The sequence below is a fragment of the Amia ocellicauda genome, chromosome 2 (assembly GCF_036373705.1).
Source record: "Amia ocellicauda isolate fAmiCal2 chromosome 2, fAmiCal2.hap1, whole genome shotgun sequence".
In the NCBI taxonomy this organism is placed as follows: domain Eukaryota; kingdom Metazoa; phylum Chordata; class Actinopteri; order Amiiformes; family Amiidae; genus Amia; species Amia ocellicauda.
In genome coordinates, this window is record NC_089851.1 from 59,345,129 (window position 1) to 59,368,537 (window position 23,409).

Consider the following 23,409-nt stretch of genomic DNA (forward strand, 5'->3'; position numbering starts at 1 on the left):
CTGACCATTGGGGGAGCGATAGCAAGCAAGAGAGTTAGATATTGAGAGTCATAGATAGATAGATGGATGGATGGACGGCAAGGCAACCATCTGATTGACAGTGGTCCGTGATCTGCTGTTATGCTACTATGCTACTGACCATTGGGGGAGCGATAGCAAGCAAGAGAGTTAGATATTGAGAGTCATAGATAGATAGATGGATGGATGGACGGCAAGGCAACCATCTGATTGACAGTGGTCCGTGATCTGCTGTTATGCTACTATGCTACTGACCATTGGGGGAGCGATAGCAAGCAAGAGAGTTAGATATTGAGAGTCATAGATAGAGAGATGGATGGATGGACGGCAAGGCAACCATCTGATTGACAGTGGTCCGTGATCTGCTGTTATTCTACTATCAGCAGCAGCAGCAGATTTGGCGCCGTGGCTCAGTTGGTTAAAGCGCCTGTCTAGTAAACAGGAGGTCCTGGGTTCAAATCCCAGCGGTGCCTTAGGCGGGCTTTCTGTGCTCCTTGCGAAGCTTGTGCGTCCGCTTTGTCGACCATCAGTTTTAGCAAGATAGGCTTATCGTAAAGCCATCAGAGGACGTAATGAACCGGAAAGCCAACTGGACAGACGCCGGTTTGTAAAGAAGAACCAGAACCCAAAGGACACGCGCTACGGCCAACGTCCAATTCCCATTGCCGCCCCTGGACAGTCGCAACAGGGAGCTTGTTGCTCCCGTCAACCTTACGTTTTCACCTCTGTGTGCTTCCTTTGTTGCAGCCTGCATCCAGATTTTGTTTTGTTTTGTTTTGTTTTGTTTTGTTTTGTTTTGTTTTGTTTTGTTTTGTTTTGTTTTGTTTTGTTTTGTTTTGTTTTGTTTTGTTTTGTTTTGTTTTGTGCCTTACGCCTGAGTGTAGGCACTGGGGAATGGGAGAGTCCTGGCACCGTGGCTTAGTTGGTCAAAGCACCTGTCTTGTAAACAGGAAACCCTGGGTTCGACTCCCAGCAGTGCCTTGGTTTATGTTGGCCTAGGCAATGGAAAGGAAGTTTCTAAACGATCAATACGTTCTTGCAAGATGGCCGTCCGCAGCAAGCAGCTTAAGGTTACTGTAGCCGCAGTCTGGCAAGCTGACCGCCAGAAGTAGAAACAATAACAAGGGGCGGGGGGAAAAGTGGGCCGTCCCTGGGTGGATTCGAACCACCATCCTTTCGGTTAACAGCCAAACACGCTGACCGATTGCGCCACAGAGGTGTTGTTGTTGCTGCAGTCGTGCAGTTCCTTCACAGTTGCCAAAAATCATTTCCAGCACACGATTTTCTTTGTCGTTGAATGCAACATACGTGACCATTGGGGGAGCGATAGCAAGCAAGAGAGTTAGATATCGAGAGTCATAGATAGATAGCTAGCTAGATAGATAGATAGATGGATGGATGGACGGCAAGGCAAGCATCTGATTGACAGTGGTCCGTGATCTGCTGTTATGCTACAATGCTACTGACCATTGGGGGAGCGATAGCAAGCAAGAGAGTTAGATATCAAGAGTAATAGATAGATAGATAGATAGATGGATGGATGGACGGCAAGGCAAGCATCTGATTGACAGTGGTCCGTGATCTGCTGTTATGCTACTATGCTACTGACCATTGGGGGAGCGATAGCAAGCAAAAGAGTTAGATATCGAGAGTCATAGATAGATGGATGGATGGACGGCAAGGCAAGCATCTGATTGACAGTGGTCCGTGATCTGCTGTTATGCTACAATGCTACTGACCATTGGGGGAGCGATAGCAAGCAAGAGAGTGAGATGTCAAGAGTCATAGATAGACAGATAGATAGATAGATGGATGGATGGACGGCAAGGCAAGCACCTGATTGACAGTGGTCCGTGATCTGCTGTTATGCTACTATGCTACTGACCATTGGGGGAGCGATAGCAAGCAAGAGAGTTAGATATTGAGAGTCATAGATAGATAGATGGATGGATGGACGGCAAGGCAACCATCTGATTGACAGTGGTCCGTGATCTGCTGTTATGCTACTATGCTACTGACCATTGGGGGAGCGATAGCAAGCAAGAGAGTTAGATATTGAGAGTCATAGATAGATAGATGGATGGATGGACGGCAAGGCAACCATCTGATTGACAGTGGTCCGTGATCTGCTGTTATGCTACTATGCTACTGACCATTGGGGGAGCGATAGCAAGCAAGAGAGTTAGATATTGAGAGTCATAGATAGATAGCTAGCTAGATAGATAGATAGATGGATGGATGGACGGCAAGGCAAGCATCTGATTGACAGTGGTCCGTGATCTGCTGTTATGCTACAATGCTACTGACCATTGGGGGAGCGATAGCAAGCAAGAGAGTTAGATATCAAGAGTAATAGATAGATAGATAGATAGATGGATGGATGGACGGCAAGGCAAGCATCTGATTGACAGTGGTCCGTGATCTGCTGTTATGCTACTATGCTACTGACCATTGGGGGAGCGATAGCAAGCAAAAGAGTTAGATATCGAGAGTCATAGACAGATGGATGGATGGACGGCAAGGCAAGCATCTGATTGACAGTGGTCCTTGATCTGCTGTTATGCTACAATGCTACTGACCATTGGGGGAGCGATAGCAAGCAAGAGAGTGAGATGTCAAGAGTCATAGATAGACAGATAGATAGATAGATGGATGGATGGACGGCAAGGCAAGCACCTGATTGACAGTGGTCCGTGATCTGCTGTTATGCTACTATGCTACTGACCATTGGGGGAGCGATAGCAAGCAAGAGAGTTAGATATTGAGAGTCATAGATAGATAGCTAGCTAGATAGATAGATAGATGGATGGATGGACGGCAAGGCAAGCATCTGATTGACAGTGGTCCGTGATCTGCTGTTATGCTACTATGCTACTGACCATTGGGGGAGCGAAAGCAAGCAACAGAGTTAGATATCGAGAGTCATAGATAGATGGATGGATGGACGGCAAGGCAAGCATCTGATTGACAGTGGTCCGTGATCTGCTGTTATGCTACAATGCTACTGACCATTGGGGGAGCGATAGCAAGCAAGAGAGTGAGATGTCAAGAGTCATAGATAGACAGATAGATAGATAGATGGATGGACGGACGGCAAGGCAAGCACCTGATTGACAGTGGTCCGTGATCTGCTGTTATGCTACTATGCTACTGACCATTGGGGGAGCGATAGCAAGCAAGAGAGTTAGATATTGAGAGTCATAGATAGATAGATGGATGGATGGACGGCAAGGCAACCATCTGATTGACAGTGGTCCGTGATCTGCTGTTATGCTACTATGCTACTGACCATTGGGGGAGCGATAGCAAGCAAGAGAGTTAGATATTGAGAGTCATAGATAGATAGATGGATGGATGGACGGCAAGGCAACCATCTGATTGACAGTGGTCCGTGATCTGCTGTTATGCTACTATGCTACTGACCATTGGGGGAGCGATAGCAAGCAAGAGAGTTAGATATCGAGAGTCATAGATAGATAGCTAGCTAGATAGATAGATAGATGGATGGATGGACGGCAAGGCAAGCATCTGATTGACAGTGGTCCGTGATCTGCTGTTATGCTACAATGCTACTGACCATTGGGGGAGCGATAGCAAGCAAGAGAGTGAGATGTCAAGAGTCATAGATAGACAGATAGATAGATAGATGGATGGACGGACGGCAAGGCAAGCACCTGATTGACAGTGGTCCGTGATCTGCTGTTATGCTACTATGCTACTGACCATTGGGGGAGCGATAGCAAGCAAGAGAGTTAGATATTGAGAGTCATAGATAGATAGATGGATGGATGGACGGCAAGGCAACCATCTGATTGACAGTGGTCCGTGATCTGCTGTTATGCTACTATGCTACTGACCATTGGGGGAGCGATAGCAAGCAAGAGAGTTAGATATTGAGAGTCATAGATAGATAGATGGATGGATGGACGGCAAGGCAACCATCTGATTGACAGTGGTCCGTGATCTGCTGTTATGCTACTATGCTACTGACCATTGGGGGAGCGATAGCAAGCAAGAGAGTTAGATATTGAGAGTCATAGATAGATAGATGGATGGATGGACGGCAAGGTAACCATCTGATTGACAGTGGTCCGTGATCTGCTGTTATGCTACTATGCTACTGAACATTGGGGGAGCGATAGCAAGCAAGAGAGTTAGATATTGAGAGTCATAGATAGATAGCTAGCTAGATAGATAGATAGATGGATGGATGGACGGCAAGGCAAGCATCTGATTGACAGTGGTCCGTGATCTGCTGTTATGCTACAATGCTACTGACCATTGGGGGAGCGATAGCAAGCAAGAGAGTTAGATATCAAGAGTAATAGATAGATAGATAGATAGATGGATGGATGGACGGCAAGGCAAGCATCTGATTGACAGTGGTCCGTGATCTGCTGTTATGCTACTATGCTACTGACCATTGGGGGAGCGATAGCAAGCAAAAGAGTTAGATATCGAGAGTCATAGATAGATGGATGGATGGACGGCAAGGCAAGCATCTGATTGACAGTGGTCCGTGATCTGCTGTTATGCTACAATGCTACTGACCATTGGGGGAGCGATAGCAAGCAAGAGAGTGAGATGTCAAGAGTCATAGATAGACAGATAGATAGATAGATGGATGGATGGACGGCAAGGCAAGCACCTGATTGACAGTGGTCCGTGATCTGCTGTTATGCTACTATGCTACTGACCATTGGGGGAGCGATAGCAAGCAAGAGAGTTAGATATTGAGAGTCATAGATAGATAGATGGATGGATGGACGGCAAGGCAACCATCTGATTGACAGTGGTCCGTGATCTGCTGTTATGCTACTATGCTACTGACCATTGGGGGAGCGATAGCAAGCAAGAGAGTTAGATATTGAGAGTCATAGATAGATAGATGGATGGATGGACGGCAAGGCAACCATCTGATTGACAGTGGTCCGTGATCTGCTGTTATGCTACTATGCTACTGACCATTGGGGGAGCGATAGCAAGCAAGAGAGTTAGATATTGAGAGTCATAGATAGATAGATGGATGGACGGCAAGGCAACCATCTGATTGACAGTGGTCCGTGATCTGCTGTTATGCTACTATGCTACTGACCATTGGGGGAGCGATAGCAAGCAAGAGAGTTAGATATTGAGAGTCATAGATAGATAGATGGATGGACGGCAAGGCAACCATCTGATTGACAGTGGTCCGTGATCTGCTGTTATGCTACTATCAGCAGCAGCAGCAGCAGATTTGGCGCCGTGGCTCAGTTGGTTAAAGTGCCTGTCTAGTAAACAGGAGGTCCTGGGTTCAAATCCCAGCGGTGCCTTAGGCGGGCTTTCTGTGCTCCTTGCTAAGCTTGTGCTTCCCTTTTGTCGACCATCAGTTTTAGCAAGATAGGCTTATCGTAAAGCCATCAGAGGACGTAATGAACCGGAAAGCCAACTGGACAGATGCCGGTTTGTAAAGAAGAACCAGAACCCAAAGGACACGCGCTACGGCTAATGTCCAATTCCCATTGCCGCCCCTGGACAGTCGCAACAGGGAGCTTGTTGCTCCCGTCAACCTTACGTTTTCACCTCTGTGTGCTTCCTTTGTTGCAGCCTGCATCCAGGTTTTGTTTTGTTTTGTTTTGTTTTGTTTTGTTTTGTTTTGTTTTGTTTTGTTTTGTTTTGTTTTGTTTTGTTTTGTTTTGTTTTGTTTTGTTTTGTTTTGTTTTGTTTTGTTTTGTTTTGTGCCTTACGCCTGAGTGTAGGCACTGGGGAATGGGAGAGTCCTGGCACCGTGGCTTAGTTGGTCAAAGCACCTGTCTTGTAAACAGGAAACCCTGGGTTCGACTCCCAGCAGTGCCTTGGTTTATGTTGGCCTAGGCAATGGAAAGGAAGTTTCTAAACGATCAATACATTCTTGCAAGATGGCCGTCCGCAGCAAGCAGCTTAAGGTTACTGTAGCCGCAGTCTGGCAAGCTGACCGCCAGAAGTAGAAACAATAACAAGGGGCGGGGGGAAAAGTGGGCCGTCCCTGGGTGGATTCGAACCACCATGCTTTCGGTTAACAGCCAAACGCGCTGACCGATTGCGCCACACAGACAGACAGAGCTGTTGTGGTTGCTGCAGTCGTGCAGTTCCTTCACAGTTGCCAAAAATCATTTCCAGCACACGATTTTCTTTGTCGTTGAATGCAACATACGTGACCATTGGGGGAGCGATAGCAAGCAAGAGAGTTAGATATCGAGAGTCATAGATAGATAGCTAGCTAGATAGATAGATAGATGGATGGATGGACGGCAAGGCAAGCATCTGATTGACAGTGGTCCGTGATCTGCTGTTATGCTACAATGCTACTGACCATTGGGGGAGCGATAGCAAGCAAGAGAGTTAGATATCAAGAGTAATAGATAGATAGATAGATAGATGGATGGATGGACGGCAAGGCAAGCATCTGATTGACAGTGGTCCGTGATCTGCTGTTATGCTACTATGCTACTGACCATTGGGGGAGCGATAGCAAGCAAAAGAGTTAGATATCGAGAGTCATAGATAGATGGATGGATGGACGGCAAGGCAACCATCTGATTGACAGTGGTCCGTGATCTGCTGTTATGCTACTATGCTACTGACCATTGGGGGAGCGATAGCAAGCAAAAGAGTTAGATATTGAGAGTCATAGATAGATAGATGGATGGATGGACGGCAAGGCAACCATCTGATTGACAGTGGTCCGTGATCTGCTGTTATGCTACTATGCTACTGACCATTGGGGGAGCGATAGCAAGCAAAAGAGTTAGATATCGAGAGTCATAGATAGATGGATGGATGGACGGCAAGGCAAGCATCTGATTGACAGTGGTCCGTGATCTGCTGTTATGCTACAATGCTACTGACCATTGGGGGAGCGATAGCAAGCAAGAGAGTGAGATATTGAGAGTCATAGATAGATAGATGGATGGATGGACGGCAAGGCAACCATCTGATTGACAGTGGTCCGTGATCTGCTGTTATGCTACTATGCTACTGACCATTGGGGGAGCGATAGCAAGCAAAAGAGTTAGATATCGAGAGTCATAGATAGATGGATGGATGGACGGCAAGGCAAGCATCTGATTGACAGTGGTCCGTGATCTGCTGTTATGCTACAATGCTACTGACCATTGGGGGAGCGATAGCAAGCAAGAGAGTGAGATGTCAAGAGTCATAGATAGACAGATAGATAGATAGATGGATGGATGGACGGCAAGGCAAGCACCTGATTGACAGTGGTCCGTGATCTGCTGTTATGCTACTATGCTACTGACCATTGGGGGAGCGATAGCAAGCAAGAGAGTTAGATATTGAGAGTCATAGATAGATAGATGGATGGATGGACGGCAAGGCAACCATCTGATTGACAGTGGTCCGTGATCTGCTGTTATGCTACTATGCTACTGAACATTGGGGGAGCGATAGCAAGCAAGAGAGTTAGATATTGAGAGTCATAGATAGATAGCTAGCTAGATAGATAGATAGATGGATGGATGGACGGCAAGGCAAGCATCTGATTGACAGTGGTCCGTGATCTGCTGTTATGCTACAATGCTACTGACCATTGGGGGAGCGATAGCAAGCAAGAGAGTTAGATATCAAGAGTAATAGATAGATAGATAGATAGATGGATGGATGGACGGCAAGGCAAGCATCTGATTGACAGTGGTCCGTGATCTGCTGTTATGCTACTATGCTACTGACCATTGGGGGAGCGATAGCAAGCAAAAGAGTTAGATATCGAGAGTCATAGATAGATGGATGGATGGACGGCAAGGCAAGCATCTGATTGACAGTGGTCCGTGATCTGCTGTTATGCTACAATGCTACTGACCATTGGGGGAGCGATAGCAAGCAAGAGAGTGAGATGTCAAGAGTCATAGATAGACAGATAGATAGATAGATGGATGGATGGACGGCAAGGCAAGCACCTGATTGACAGTGGTCCGTGATCTGCTGTTATGCTACTATGCTACTGACCATTGGGGGAGCGATAGCAAGCAAGAGAGTTAGATATTGAGAGTCATAGATAGATAGATGGATGGATGGACGGCAAGGCAACCATCTGATTGACAGTGGTCCGTGATCTGCTGTTATGCTACAATGCTACTGACCATTGGGGGAGCGATAGCAAGCAAGAGAGTTAGATATTGAGAGTCATAGATAGATAGATGGATGGATGGACGGCAAGGCAAGCATCTGATTGACAGTGGTCCGTGATCTGCTGTTATGCTACTATGCTACTGACCATTGGGGGAGCGATAGCAAGCAAGAGAGTTAGATATTGAGAGTCATAGATAGATAGATGGATGGACGGCAAGGCAACCATCTGATTGACAGTGGTCCGTGATCTGCTGTTATGCTACTATGCTACTGACCATTGGGGGAGCGATAGCAAGCAAGAGAGTTAGATATTGAGAGTCATAGATAGATAGATGGATGGACGGCAAGGCAACCATCTGATTGACAGTGGTCCGTGATCTGCTGTTATGCTACTATCAGCAGCAGCAGCAGCAGATTTGGCGCCGTGGCTCAGTTGGTTAAAGTGCCTGTCTAGTAAACAGGAGGTCCTGGGTTCAAATCCCAGCGGTGCCTTAGGCGGGCTTTCTGTGCTCCTTGCTAAGCTTGTGCTTCCCTTTTGTCGACCATCAGTTTTAGCAAGATAGGCTTATCGTAAAGCCATCAGAGGACGTAATGAACCGGAAAGCCAACTGGACAGATGCCGGTTTGTAAAGAAGAACCAGAACCCAAAGGACACGCGCTACGGCTAATGTCCAATTCCCATTGCCGCCCCTGGACAGTCGCAACAGGGAGCTTGTTGCTCCCGTCAACCTTACGTTTTCACCTCTGTGTGCTTCCTTTGTTGCAGCCTGCATCCAGGTTTTGTTTTGTTTTGTTTTGTTTTGTTTTGTTTTGTTTTGTTTTGTTTTGTTTTGTTTTGTTTTGTTTTGTTTTGTTTTGTTTTGTTTTGTTTTGTTTTGTGCCTTACGCCTGAGTGTAGGCACTGGGGAATGGGAGAGTCCTGGCACCGTGGCTTAGTTGGTCAAAGCACCTGTCTTGTAAACAGGAAACCCTGGGTTCGACTCCCAGCAGTGCCTTGGTTTATGTTGGCCTAGGCAATGGAAAGGAAGTTTCTAAACGATCAATACATTCTTGCAAGATGGCCGTCCGCAGCAAGCAGCTTAAGGTTACTGTAGCCGCAGTCTGGCAAGCTGACCGCCAGAAGTAGAAACAATAACAAGGGGCGGGGGGAAAAGTGGGCCGTCCCTGGGTGGATTCGAACCACCATGCTTTCGGTTAACAGCCAAACGCGCTGACCGATTGCGCCACACAGACAGACAGAGCTGTTGTGGTTGCTGCAGTCGTGCAGTTCCTTCACAGTTGCCAAAAATCATTTCCAGCACACGATTTTCTTTGTCGTTGAATGCAACATACGTTACCATTGGGGGAGCGATAGCAAGCAAGAGAGTTAGATATCGAGAGTCATAGATAGATAGCTAGCTAGATAGATAGATAGATGGATGGATGGACGGCAAGGCAAGCATCTGATTGACAGTGGTCCGTGATCTGCTGTTATGCTACAATGCTACTGACCATTGGGGGAGCGATAGCAAGCAAGAGAGTTAGATATCAAGAGTAATAGATAGATAGATAGATAGATGGATGGATGGACGGCAAGGCAAGCATCTGATTGACAGTGGTCCGTGATCTGCTGTTATGCTACTATGCTACTGACCATTGGGGGAGCGATAGCAAGCAAAAGAGTTAGATATCGAGAGTCATAGATAGATGGATGGATGGACGGCAAGGCAAGCATCTGATTGACAGTGGTCCGTGATCTGCTGTTATGCTACTATGCTACTGACCATTGGGGGAGCGATAGCAAGCAAGAGAGTTAGATATTGAGAGTCATAGATAGATAGATGGATGGATGGACGGCAAGGCAACCATCTGATTGACAGTGGTCCGTGATCTGCTGTTATGCTACTATGCTACTGACCATTGGGGGAGCGATAGCAAGCAAGAGAGTTAGATATTGAGAGTCATAGATAGATAGATGGATGGATGGACGGCAAGGCAACCATCTGATTGACAGTGGTCCGTGATCTGCTGTTATGCTACTATGCTACTGACCATTGGGGGAGCGATAGCAAGCAAAAGAGTTAGATATCGAGAGTCATAGATAGATGGATGGATGGACGGCAAGGCAAGCATCTGATTGACAGTGGTCCGTGATCTGCTGTTATGCTACAATGCTACTGACCATTGGGGGAGCGATAGCAAGCAAGAGAGTGAGATGTCAAGAGTCATAGATAGACAGATAGATAGATAGATGGATGGATGGACGGCAAGGCAAGCACCTGATTGACAGTGGTCCGTGATCTGCTGTTATGCTACTATGCTACTGACCATTGGGGGAGCGATAGCAAGCAAGAGAGTTAGATATTGAGAGTCATAGATAGATAGCTAGCTAGATAGATAGATAGATGGATGGATGGACGGCAAGGCAAGCATCTGATTGACAGTGGTCCGTGATCTGCTGTTATGCTACTATGCTACTGACCATTGGGGGAGCGATAGCAAGCAAGAGAGTTAGATATTGAGAGTCATAGATAGATAGATGGATGGATGGACGGCAAGGCAACCATCTGATTGACAGTGGTCCGTGATCTGCTGTTATGCTACTATGCTACTGACCATTGGGGGAGCGATAGCAAGCAAGAGAGTTAGATATTGAGAGTCATAGATAGATAGATGGATGGATGGACGGCAAGGCAACCATCTGATTGACAGTGGTCCGTGATCTGCTGTTATGCTACTATGCTACTGAACATTGGGGGAGCGATAGCAAGCAAGAGAGTTAGATATTGAGAGTCATAGATAGATAGCTAGCTAGATAGATAGATAGATGGATGGATGGACGGCAAGGCAAGCATCTGATTGACAGTGGTCCGTGATCTGCTGTTATGCTACAATGCTACTGACCATTGGGGGAGCGATAGCAAGCAAGAGAGTTAGATATCAAGAGTAATAGATAGATAGATAGATAGATGGATGGATGGACGGCAAGGCAAGCATCTGATTGACAGTGGTCCGTGATCTGCTGTTATGCTACTATGCTACTGACCATTGGGGGAGCGATAGCAAGCAAAAGAGTTAGATATCGAGAGTCATAGATAGATGGATGGATGGACGGCAAGGCAAGCATCTGATTGACAGTGGTCCGTGATCTGCTGTTATGCTACAATGCTACTGACCATTGGGGGAGCGATAGCAAGCAAGAGAGTGAGATGTCAAGAGTCATAGATAGACAGATAGATAGATAGATGGATGGATGGACGGCAAGGCAAGCACCTGATTGACAGTGGTCCGTGATCTGCTGTTATGCTACTATGCTACTGACCATTGGGGGAGCGATAGCAAGCAAGAGAGTTAGATATTGAGAGTCATAGATAGATAGCTAGCTAGATAGATAGATAGATGGATGGATGGACGGCAAGGCAAGCATCTGATTGACAGTGGTCCGTGATCTGCTGTTATGCTACAATGCTACTGACCATTGGGGGAGCGATAGCAAGCAAGAGAGTTAGATATCAAGAGTAATAGATAGATAGATAGATAGATGGATGGATGGACGGCAAGGCAAGCATCTGATTGACAGTGGTCCGTGATCTGCTGTTATGCTACTATGCTACTGACCATTGGGGGAGCGATAGCAAGCAACAGAGTTAGATATCGAGAGTCATAGATAGATGGATGGATGGACGGCAAGGCAAGCATCTGATTGACAGTGGTCCGTGATCTGCTGTTATGCTACTATGCTACTGACCATTGGGGGAGCGATAGCAAGCAAGAGAGTTAGATATCAAGAGTCATAGATAGATAGATAGATAGATAGATGGATGGATGGACGGCAAGGCAAGCATCTGATTGACAGTGGTCCGTGATCTGCTGTTATGCTACTATGCTACTGACCATTGGGGGAGCGATAGCAAGCAAGAGAGTTAGATATCAAGAGTCATAGATAGATAGATAGATGGATGGACGGCAAGGCAAGCATCTGATTGACAGTGGTCCGTGATCTGCTGTTATGCTACTATGCTACTGACCATTGGGGGAGCGATAGCAAGCAAGAGAGTTAGATATCAAGAGTCATAGAAATCTAAATATATCATATCATATACTTTCACCTGATCTACAGCTGCAACTGCATTTTCAAAAAATTCTAATAAATTAGTAAGTCATGATCTGCCTCATCTAAACCCATGCCGACTATCTCCAAGAATATGGTTTTCATTAAGATGCTCCTCTGTTTCTGTCTAATCATTTTTTCCAACATTTGCAGTGGTGCAGTGGATTGGTATGAAATTTGCTGTCTTCCAGTCAGTTGGCACATCCCCTGTTCTAAGTGTCATTTGGAATATTTGAGTTAGCGGCCTATAAATAATTTCCCTAATTTCTTTAAGTACCATTGGAAATATCCCATCTGGCCCAGGTGATTTGTTTGTTTTTAATTCTGCTAGTCCCTTTAGTACCTCCTCCTCATTTATCCTGATCTCTTGTTCGAAAGTTTCACAAAGATTCTGTTCCGTTACTGGGATGTAATTTGAGTTCTTCTGCCTCAATGTCATTTTTCACGTATACAGTGAGGGAAAAAAGTATTTGATCCCCTGCTGATTTTGTACGTTTGCTCACTGTTATGACCCCAAGTGGCTGATGTAAGGGGATAAGAGGAACATAACATAAAACACACAAATGCAGTAGTGGGAGAGTGAAGGGAGTGCAAAAACCAACACAATATCAATAAGATATATATATATATATATATATATATATATATACACTCACCTAAAGGATTATTAGGAACACCATACTAATACTGTGTTTGACCCCCTTTCGCCTTCAGAACTGCCTTAATTCTACGTGGCATTGATTCAACAAGGTGCTGAAAGCATTCTTTAGAAATGTTGGCCCATATTGATAGGATAGCATCTTGCAGTTGATGGAGATTTGTGGGATGCACATCCAGGGCACGAAGCTCCCGTTCCACCACATCCCAAAGATGCTCTATTGGGTTGAGATCTGGTGACTGTGGGGGCCAGTTTAGTACTGTGAACTCATTGTCATGTTCAAGAAACCAATTTGAAATGATTCAACCTTTGTGAGATGGTGCATTATCCTGCTGGAAGTAGCCACCAGAGGATGGGTACATGGTGGTCATAAAGGGATGGACATGGTCAGAAACAATGCTCAGGTAGGCCGTGGCATTTAAACGATGCCCAATTGGCACTAAGGGGCCTAAAGTGTGCCAAGAAAACATCCCCCACACCATTACACCACCACCACCAGCCTGCACAGTGGTAACAAGGCATGATGGATCCATGTTCTCATTCTGTTTACGCCAAATTCTGACTCTACCATCTGAAGGTCTCAACAGAAATCGAGACTCATCAGACCAGGCAACATTTTTCCAGTCTTCAACTGTCCAATTTTGGTGAGCTTGTGAAAATTGTAGCCTCTTTTTCCTATTTGTAGTGGAGATGAGTGGTACCCGGTGGGGTCTTCTGCTGTTGTAGCCCATCCGCCTCAAGGTTGTACGTGTTGTGGCTTCACAAATGCTTTACTGCATACCTCGGTTGTAACGAGTGGTTATTTCAGTCAAAGTTGCTCTTCTATCAGCTTGAATCAGTCGGCCCATTCTCCTCTGACCTCTAGCATCAACAAGGCATTTTCGCCCACGGGACTGCCGCATACTGGATGTTTTTCCCTTTTCACACCATTCTTTGTAAACCCAAGAAATGGTTGTGCGTGAAAATCCCAGTAAATGAGCAGATTGTGAAATACTCAGACCGGCCCGTCTGGCACCAACAACCATGCCACGCTCAAAATTGCTTAAATCACCTTTCTTTCCCATTCAGACATTCAGTTTGGAGTTCAGGAAATTGACTTGACCAGGACCACACCCCTAAATGAAGAAGCAACTGCCATGTGATTGGTTGGTTAGATAATTGCATTAATGAGAAATTGAACAGGTGTTCCTAATAATGCTTTAGGTGAGTGTATATAAGAAGGGTTTATTTACAATGGGGAGGGGAGTATGTACAAGTATGTACAGTATACAAAAACACGTGATGATAATGGTACAAATAATGAACAAATATACAGAGGAAAACACCCTGGGCGGTGTCGGCTAACACTGAAACAAAACAAAACCTATCTAAGCTAGTCTAAAAGAGTAAACCACTACCTGACTTGTAGGATGACCCTAACTAGCTACACTAACTAAACTATCTAAACCTAACAACTAGTACAGAGGGGTGATCACCGCCCCTACCTAAATACCTAATGTGCTAGACAACATACATCCCTACGTGTAACCGTGTAAACCCATGGGTATCTCACCTATCTACCCGTTCTCCCCTGAACAGAGCACAATACAGAATACAATGTAAACGGAAACAAAACAGAGAAGAAACAGTGGATATTTACACAAGGAAAAACAATCAATCACAAAGGTATTTTAAACAAACAGACAGGGTAGCAACACGAAATGGCATTGCAATCGGTAGTCTCTCGTAATGGAGGAATGACGGGGTATTTAAGCAGTAGTTGGAGACATCTGATTGGACAGGAACAGCACGGAACAGCGGAGTTGAGTGACGGGGACGAGAGCCAATCACAGCGGGACACCTGCGTACAATAGGGATAGGAGGAGAACAGACACAGAGCACACGCACGTAACGATCAGTGTATACAACAATCGGCAGAGCACTGGAACCAATATAAACTTCAAATAACTGCAATGCTAATAATAATGCTAATTCTTCCTGCTTGATTGTGGAGTAATTGACTTGGCATTTATTGAATTTCTGTGAGAAATAACACACAGGGTGATCAACACCATCACCACCCCCCTGTAACAGGACAGCAGCCGCACCTCGAGCACTCGCATCCACCTCCAACTTGAAAGGACGTCCAAAGTCAGGGGCAGCGAGAACAGGAGTACTGCACAGGAGTGCTTTAGCCTGCTCAAAAACATCCTGGCATTCATCGGACCAAACAAATGCAGACGAGGGACTAAGGAGACTGGTGAGTGGAGCGACTACCGCAGAAAAGTTTCTACAAAAACTACGATAGTAGCCCGCCATGCCTAGAAAACGCTGCAACTCGCACCGGGTCGTGGGCATGGGGACAATAGCAGATACCTTGGCGTCCAGTGGACGCACCTGACCGTGGCCAACCTGTTTGCCAAGGTAGGAAACCGTAGCTTTTCCAAATTCACATTTAGCCAGGTTGAGTGTTAATGACGCCTGTGCGAAACGCTCAAATACAGCTCGTAACGTCATGATATGAGACGACCAGTCGGATGAATAAACAACTAAGTCATCCAGATATGCATCACAGTGTGGAACGTCAGACAAGATTAAATTCACCAAATGCTGAAAAGTGGCAGGAGCGTTGCGCATGCCGAAGGGCATGACAGAGTACTGCAGAAAGTTATCTGGGGTCACGAGGGGTTAATGGTACTTGCCAGTAACCTTTCAGGAGATCCAGCTTACTGACAAAGATGGCGGAGCCAACCTTATCTATGCAATCATCTAATCTTGGTAACGGGAATGAATCTGGGACAGTCACAGCATTCACCTTCTGGTAATCCGTACAAAATTGGTAGGTACCGTTGGGTTTAGGGACCAAAATACAAGGGGAACTCCAGGGACTAGAACTCGGCGTAGCAAGGCCATTTTCTAGCAGATATGCTACCTCCTGTTTCATGATGTCCCTTTTGGTAGAATTAATGTGATAGGCATGTTGTTTAATAGGAGCAGCATTTCCCACGTTTAAATTGTGTTCCAAAACTGTAGTGCGAGTGGGGACATCACCGAAAAGACAGGGGAAATCCTGGATTAATTCCATAATGTCCTCTCTTTGTTCACTAGGTAGATGGGCTAATTGGGAAGGGAAAACCAGCAACATTTCAGAATTAAGCAACCGAGCTCACTGCTGAGGAGTGTTTCGCAATACCAAGCCATCCTCATCACCAAAACTAACCTCCATAGTGTCAACCACAGAGGCTGGGACAGCAGAGCAGACATCGGGCTCTGCAATCTTCTCTGACGACTTTACTGGAGGGGTCAGTCTCGAGTGATATAACTTTAACATGTTAATGTGGCACACTCGAGACTGGCGTCTGCGGTCGGGAGTTCGAATCACATAATCAGTGTCGCTTAACTTTTTATCAACCAGGTATGGACCTGAAAACCGGGCAGAGAGGGAGGACCCTGGAATATGCAATAAAACCAGAACCTGGTCACCTGGCTGTAGAGAACGTGTGACCAGGTTCTGGTTTTGTTGCCTCCGCATCCGCACCCGTATTGGCGGCCTCCGCGCTGCCCACACTCTCCTTCAGACCGGGCACGGGCCGCACTGCCGGGGCCGCCGTGCGCATCACCGGGGTGACTGGGGCAGGGGCAGGATCAGGGACACGGGCAGGATCAGGCAACACCGGAGGCACAACGAGCACTTGTCCTTCCACCAACTTATCCATGACGATCTGTCTAAACTGAGCTTTAACAATGTTCCTCGAAACTGTGAAACAGAAGTGATCCGCTAAAGCATATAAATCAGCCTTGCGACACACATCAAGCTGATCCAGAGACGGGACACTCAGAAAAGTACTTAAATCAAAACTGGCCATAATTGTGACAAAATACACCACAAAAACCAATACCAATAATATAAACACACCACCTGCACAGCACAACACCCACACAAACACTACCACTATTTGCATGCAACTACGGGAAAGAATATAACTCCCGGACGAGCCCCCAATTATGTTACGACCCCAAGATATGTTATAATTCATCATATACCTTGTATCACTGCTACAATTATTCGTATTATGATTCGTACTAGTACTATTATCATCATCCTCATTATTATTACTATTATTATGATGATGATGATGTGACGCAGTGAAACGCTACACGATTTTTTCTGTTTTATGTTTCAATGCAGCACATACTACTACTACTACTACTACTAAATAGTATTTTAATACCATTATTAATACTATTATGATGATGATGTGACACAATGACTAATAATAATAATAATAATAATAATAATAATAATATCGTCTCCGGCTTCCCCACGACCCTCACCAGGATAAGCAGTTTCGAAAATGAATGGATGGATGGATGGATGGAATAATAATAATAATAATAATAATAATCATTAATTATTATTAATACTATTCTATTCTTATTCTTATCATTATGTGACGCAGTGAAACACTATACGTTTCTTTGACTTTTTTACGGTTCAAAACACTTCTCTCTCAACAGTATAGAAGACACATACCTTACACAAAACACCAGGGTTATTATCAAATGTATAAAAAGCATGAAATAACACCGCAAACACAGCAGGTCATATAAACAGATCGTATTAACACATTAATCGACAGACCGATTGATCAATTAAGAAAATGCTTACTTACGTGGATCGATAGCAAAAAAATAAAATAATAGGAAGGAAGGAAGGAAGGAAGGAAGGAAAGAAGGAGGGAGGGAGGGAGGGATGGAGGGAGGCATAGATAGAAAAATAGATCAATAGATAAAGATAAAGCTAGATTGATAGAATATATATATAGATAGAGACAGAGAGAGAGATATTGATGTCTGTCTGTATGTCTGTCTGTAAGTCTCAAAGATTCTTTTCACTCCCTAGGCAACGTCTGACAAAACACGTATTTACTGTTAGAAGTCCACCCGCAAAGCCCGCCTCTCCGGGTCATGTAGCCAACTAGCTGAAAGAAAACACATTGAGTGACGTGGGAAATCGGGGGTTGTTCCAGCGGCAATTGTAAGCAATCCATGCAGGCTGAGGCTGCCAATTTCAGTGGAATTTTAGAAAAAGCAGTCGTTCCCATTGGTTACATTTTAGTATGTCGATACAGAGCACATTCAGCCTATCTGGGCGCAAGGATGACACGCAAATTCTTGAAGCGTTCCATATTTTGGTCAGGTTCTCCGCAGCGCGCCGGTTCCCCTTGGCATCGCGGACATCTGGTGCTTGCGTCGCGGGCGGTTTGTCGCACTGCGGCAGCTCTCCCTCTCACGCCCATGCTCGGTGGCGTTGAGTCCTCTCGCACTCCTGCGTCGCAGCGGATCTATCGACCCCTTTCGATGCGGGCGAATTTTCCCGCCGTTTTTTCCTTTTTTTTTTTTTTTTTTGGGGGGGGGGAGGCGTGCAGATGACCGATTGTCATTTCTCACTACTTCTTTCTTAGCAGACACCCTGGGCTCACGGTGAAAAGGGTCACATGCATATGAGATGTTTGGGCAATGCGAGTTCTCGACTACAAATCCGAATTTCCGGGGTTTTCTCCTTGTCCTCATGCAATTCCAATGGCTTGACATTTGGGAGATCGTCCAATACCGATGTCAAACCAAAAGCACGGCTTCCTTCGAGCCGGAATTGAACCAGCGACCTAAGGATGCCCGCTGCCTGGAACCTACAGTCCTCCACTCTACCAACTGAGCTATCGAAGGGAAGCCTGTCACAACCTTCCCCTGGCAGTCTCAGTGGCCGTGCAAAGCCAAGAAGCACCGTGGCTTGGCTCAGTGGTTTTCAACCCGTGTGCCTTGAGGACTACCCAATTGTGTCTTGAGATTTTTATCCCCTCAAAAATATTATGACATTTCGTTAGGTCAACTTCATAAATCTTGTGTCAAATCAAACTTATTCAAATTTGTGAAAATGTTACATTTATACATCACCTGTAGAAAGCATTTCATAACTGAAGTGTTGTGTTTGCCGGACTGAACGCACACCTACACTGAGTTGCAGTGCTTTCAGTGGTACTGAAAGGCAATTGATGAAAGGGACAGATGGTGAATTCCTTTTTATCTTGCACTCTGCTTGTCCTTTTTCTAAGTTGGACTGGTGAACGAAATCTATTTTATCAATATTATTCAATGTGTTTGTTCTTGCCCTTTTGGTAGGCTTATTTTTTTGATACTGTAACGGAGATGGAGAAGCAGCACCGCCCCTCTCGATTAATATGCGGCCATCTCTGTAGGGGCTGCTGGGAGATAAGAGAAAGGACTGTAAAGAGTGAATTAAGGGCCTGTTCATTGTTATGTATTGATTGTGTACTGTACCATTGTGTACTGTTGTTGGATGTCTCCTGTTCCTCTAAGTCTCATTTGGCTTTGGTTTCCCCCCTCTTTGATGAATAATCGGGCTCTAAATAGCCCCGGCGTTTCTCCTGCAGTTCTTCGTTCTTTCCACTGCTAGCGCTGCCTTTGTAAAGGTGGATGGTGCTTGTGAGAAGTCAACAGCGTGTCCACCGAAAAGGGTGTCTGACTCCTGGTTTTGGATCCGGAAGGGTTGATAACAAACCGAAACGATTACAATATGATACTGCTTAGATTAACTGTGGATATGTATTGTGATCGTGCTCGGCTCAGGTGTGCGTTCAGTCCGAACACAAAACATTTCGGTCACGAAACGTCTAATCAAATCGAATAAAACGGCGGGGATAGCATGTTTGATCCGTGTGCTATTGTTTTTCAACAATTGTAATGCCCTTTGTAACGTTTAACCACTTCATTGAATAGAGCTTGTTATAGGATATTGTGAACTGAACCTATTTCGCTGTGAATTTATATTTACTGCGAATAGTTTATTGTGTCTGGTCTTGGTCTGTCTGCACTAAATAAATGATTTGTATCAAGTAATTATTTAGTTTGTCTGTCTACTTTTTTACCTAACCACTAAAGGTCACTCCTTGCACTTCACACATTTGCCCTTTTAATTACTCCCTTACTGACATACTTTAACATGCAATGTGCAATGTGTGATAATAGTTTTAGCACCCTGTTGCCATTCAGGTGAGACAATACCTAGTAAATCCTTATTTTTTTTCATGTTGGTGCGCCGCAAAGGTTTTTGGTCTCAGCAAAGTGTGCGGTGGCATTACAACGCTTGGGAACCACTGGCTTGGCTTGTTGGGCATCCAGGTATTCACTGAGATTACGATCGGCACGATGATTGTCGTTCTCAGGAGAATTGAGTTTCTTTGCTGATCACGTTCTCTGTCGCTTTTTACACAGTTCTTACAAGTGGCACATTGGGGATGAGGAGCAGGGCATGCTGACACGCATAGCTGTGGACTTCTGCATGGCACGGGGCCACAGATCATTCCAAGTATTTCAAGACGCCAGCAAATGTGTGGACACATTGTGTAGGCCCAACCGTCACAGATTGTGCCAAGTCAAGTAGAGATGCATGTTGTCCTGTTCTAAAGTGACACGTCGTCAACAGCAAAAACATCTCTCACAGTTCCTGGCTTGACTTGACTCTGGAAGACAACACTTGCCCAGGCTGGATATTTGCCGAAAGAAGCAAAGAGGACAGGACACCTTGCCTAGCCGCAACTGCGTATCTCATTGTCACCAGGAAGGCCGTCCAGGCTTTTCACCGCCATGGCCCTCGGTCAACAAGGTCTCAAACAGCACCCGAACAGGGACTTGAACCCTGGACCCTCAGATTAAAAGTCTGATGCTCTACCGGCTGAGCTACCCGGGCTTCAGAGAAGTGCTACACAATGTGTTGGCTTCATGATTGTTCCAGACCGCTTTCTGGTCGGTTTAGAAAACTGAGCTCACTGTGAAAAGGGTCACATGCATATGAGATGTTTGGGCAATGCGAGTTCTCGACTACAAATCCGAATTTCCGGGGTTTTCTCCTTGTCCTCATGCAATTCCAACGGCAATTCTCCGTAGCGGCTACTGGGAGATAAGAGAAAGGACTGTAAAGAGTGAATTAAGGGCCTGTTCATTGTTATGTATAGATTGTGTACTGTACCGTTGTGTACTGTTGTTGGATGTCTCCTGTTCTACTAAGTCTCATTTGGCTTTGGTTTCCCCCCTCTTTGATGAATAATCGGGCTCTAAATAGCCCCGGCATTTCTCCTGCAGTTCTTCGTTCTTTCCACTGCTAGCGCTGCCTTTGTGAAGGCGGATGGTGCTTGTGAGAAGTCAACAGCGAGTCCACCGAAAAGGGTGTCTGACTCCTGGTTTTGGATCCGGAAGGGTTGATAACAAACCGAAACGATTACAATATGATACTGCTTAGATTAACTGTGGATATGTATTGTGATCGTGCTTGGCTCAGGTGTGCGTTCAGTCCGAACACAAAACATTTCGGTCGCGAAACGTCTAATCAAATCGAATAAAACGGCGGGGATAGCATGTTTGATCCGTGTGCTATTGTTTTTCAACAATTGTAATGCCCTTTGTAACATTTAACCACTTCGTTGAATAGAGCTTGTTAAGGGATATTGTGAACTCATGTTTGATCTGTGTGCTATTGTTTTTCAACAATTGTAATGCCCTTTGTAACGTTTAACCACTTCGTTGAATAGAGCTTGTTATAGGATATTGTGAACTGAACCTATTTCGCTGTGAATTTATATTTACAGCGAATAGTTTATTGTGTCTGGTCTTGGTCTGTCTGCACTAAATAAATGATTTGTATCAAGTAATTATTTAGTTTGTCTGTCTACTTTTTTACTAACCACTAAAGGTCACTCCTTGCACTTCACACATTTGCCCTTTTAATTACTCCCTTACTGACATACTTTAACATGCAATGTGCAATGTGTGATAATAGTTTTAGCACCCTGTTGCCATTCAGGTGAGACAATACCTAGTAAATCCTTATTTTTTTTCATGTTGGTGCGCTGCGAAGGTTTTTGGTCTCAGCAAAGTGTGCGGTGGCATTACAACGCTTGGGAACCACTGGCTTGGCTTGTTGGGCATCCAGGTATGCACTGAGATTACGATCGGCACGATGATTGTCGTTCTCAGGAGAATTGTGTTTCTTTGCTGATCACGTTCTCTGTCGCTTTTTACACAGTTCTTACAAGTGGCACATTGGGGATGAGGAGCAGGGCATGCTGACACGCATAGCTGTGGACTTCTGCATGGCATGGGGCCACAGGTCATTAGGGTTAGGGTTAGGGTTAGGTTTAAAAAAATAGGTTATTGAGGTTGTCAGGTGAATCAAACCTTTGGTTCCTCTGACATCCTCAAGTGCACTGGCACTCACAGGTGTTGAGGCTATTGTTGTGTCCTTAAAAGATGCATCCGAAAGTATTCGTTCTATAGTCTGTTTTGTTAAGGTAATTCAGTGGGATGAGATGTGGTGTAATTGAATGATGTGAAGTTTGTATGTACAAGAATATGTCTTAAAAGTAAGGGGAATGTATGGAATTGGGATTAAAATTTAATTATAGAGTCTGGAAGTCTATTACCTAGGTTTTTAAGGGAGTCTGGGTTTTGTTTTGGGGGGGAAATAAGTTATGGGGAATAAATTTAAGGATAAGTTGTGAAATTGATTATTGGGGATAGGATTGAGGGTTACATTTGAATAATGGTTAGGTTTAGGGATTGGGTTTAGAGGTTGGTTTGAGTGCCTAGTTAAATTGTGGGCTAATTATATTTTAGGGTTAGGGATAGGGGTTAGGGGTTAGGGTTAGGATCACGGACCACTGTCAATCAGGTGCTTGCCTTGCCGTCCATCCATCCATCCATCTATCTATCTATCTATCTATCTATGACTCTCGATATCTAACTCTCTTGCTTGCTATCGCTCCCCTAATGGTCAGTAGCATAGTAGCATAACAGCAGATCAAGAACCACTGTCAATCAGATGCTTGCCTTGCCGTCCATCCATCCATCTATCTATCTATCTATCTATCTATTACTCTCGATATCTAACTCTCTTGCTTGCTATCGCTCCCCCAATGGTCAGTAGCATTGTAGCATAACAGCAGATCACGGACCACTGTCAATCAGATGCTTGCCTTGCCGTCCATACATCCATCCATCTATCTATGACTCTCGATATCTAACTTTCTTGCTTTCTATCGCTCCCCCAATGGTCAGTAGCATAGTTGCATAACAGCAGATCACAGACCACTGTCAATCAGATGCTTGCCTTGCCGTCCATCCATCCATCCATCTATCTATCTATCTATCAATGACTCTTGATATCTAACTCTCTTGCTTGCTATCGCTCCCCCAATGGTCAGTAGCATTGTAGCATAACAGCAGATCACGGACCACTGTCAATCAGATGCTTGCCTTGCCGTCCATCCATCCATCTATCTATCTATCTATCTATGACTCTTGATATCTAACACTCTTACTTGCTTTCGCTCACCCAATGGTCAGTAGCATAGTAGCATAACAGCAGATCACGGACCACTGTCAATCAGATGCTTGCCTTGCCGTCCATCCATCTATCTATCTATCTATCTATGACTCTTGATATCTAACTCTCTTGCTTGCTATCGCTCCCCCAATGGTCAGT

At 45.1% G+C, this 23,409-nt stretch overlaps 8 non-coding genes across 8 annotated transcripts; 6 read left to right on the plus strand and 2 right to left on the minus strand.

The window, feature by feature from the left end:
* Positions 1 to 417: 417 nt before the first annotated feature.
* On the plus strand, positions 418 to 491 carry trnat-agu (transfer RNA threonine (anticodon AGU)). The gene has a single exon. It is a non-coding gene; the product is annotated as a tRNA-Thr (tRNA).
* A 434-nt stretch (positions 492 to 925) lies between these two features.
* Positions 926 to 999, plus strand: trnat-ugu (transfer RNA threonine (anticodon UGU)). Its single transcript has one exon. It is a non-coding gene; the product is annotated as a tRNA-Thr (tRNA).
* Positions 1,000 to 5,256: 4,257 nt separating this feature from the next.
* On the plus strand, positions 5,257 to 5,330 carry trnat-agu (transfer RNA threonine (anticodon AGU)). The gene has a single exon. It is a non-coding gene; the product is annotated as a tRNA-Thr (tRNA).
* Positions 5,331 to 5,779: 449 nt separating this feature from the next.
* On the plus strand, positions 5,780 to 5,853 carry trnat-ugu (transfer RNA threonine (anticodon UGU)). The gene has a single exon. It is a non-coding gene; the product is annotated as a tRNA-Thr (tRNA).
* A 2,689-nt stretch (positions 5,854 to 8,542) lies between these two features.
* Positions 8,543 to 8,616, plus strand: trnat-agu (transfer RNA threonine (anticodon AGU)). Its single transcript has one exon. It is a non-coding gene; the product is annotated as a tRNA-Thr (tRNA).
* A 429-nt stretch (positions 8,617 to 9,045) lies between these two features.
* On the plus strand, positions 9,046 to 9,119 carry trnat-ugu (transfer RNA threonine (anticodon UGU)). Its single transcript has one exon. It is a non-coding gene; the product is annotated as a tRNA-Thr (tRNA).
* A 9,370-nt stretch (positions 9,120 to 18,489) lies between these two features.
* On the minus strand, positions 18,490 to 18,578 carry trnay-gua (transfer RNA tyrosine (anticodon GUA)). Its single transcript is given in 2 exon segments — positions 18,490 to 18,525; positions 18,542 to 18,578. It is a non-coding gene; the product is annotated as a tRNA-Tyr (tRNA).
* Positions 18,579 to 20,546: 1,968 nt separating this feature from the next.
* trnak-uuu (transfer RNA lysine (anticodon UUU)) lies at positions 20,547 to 20,619 on the minus strand. Its single transcript has one exon. It is a non-coding gene; the product is annotated as a tRNA-Lys (tRNA).
* Between the last annotated feature and the right edge of the window lie 2,790 nt (positions 20,620 to 23,409).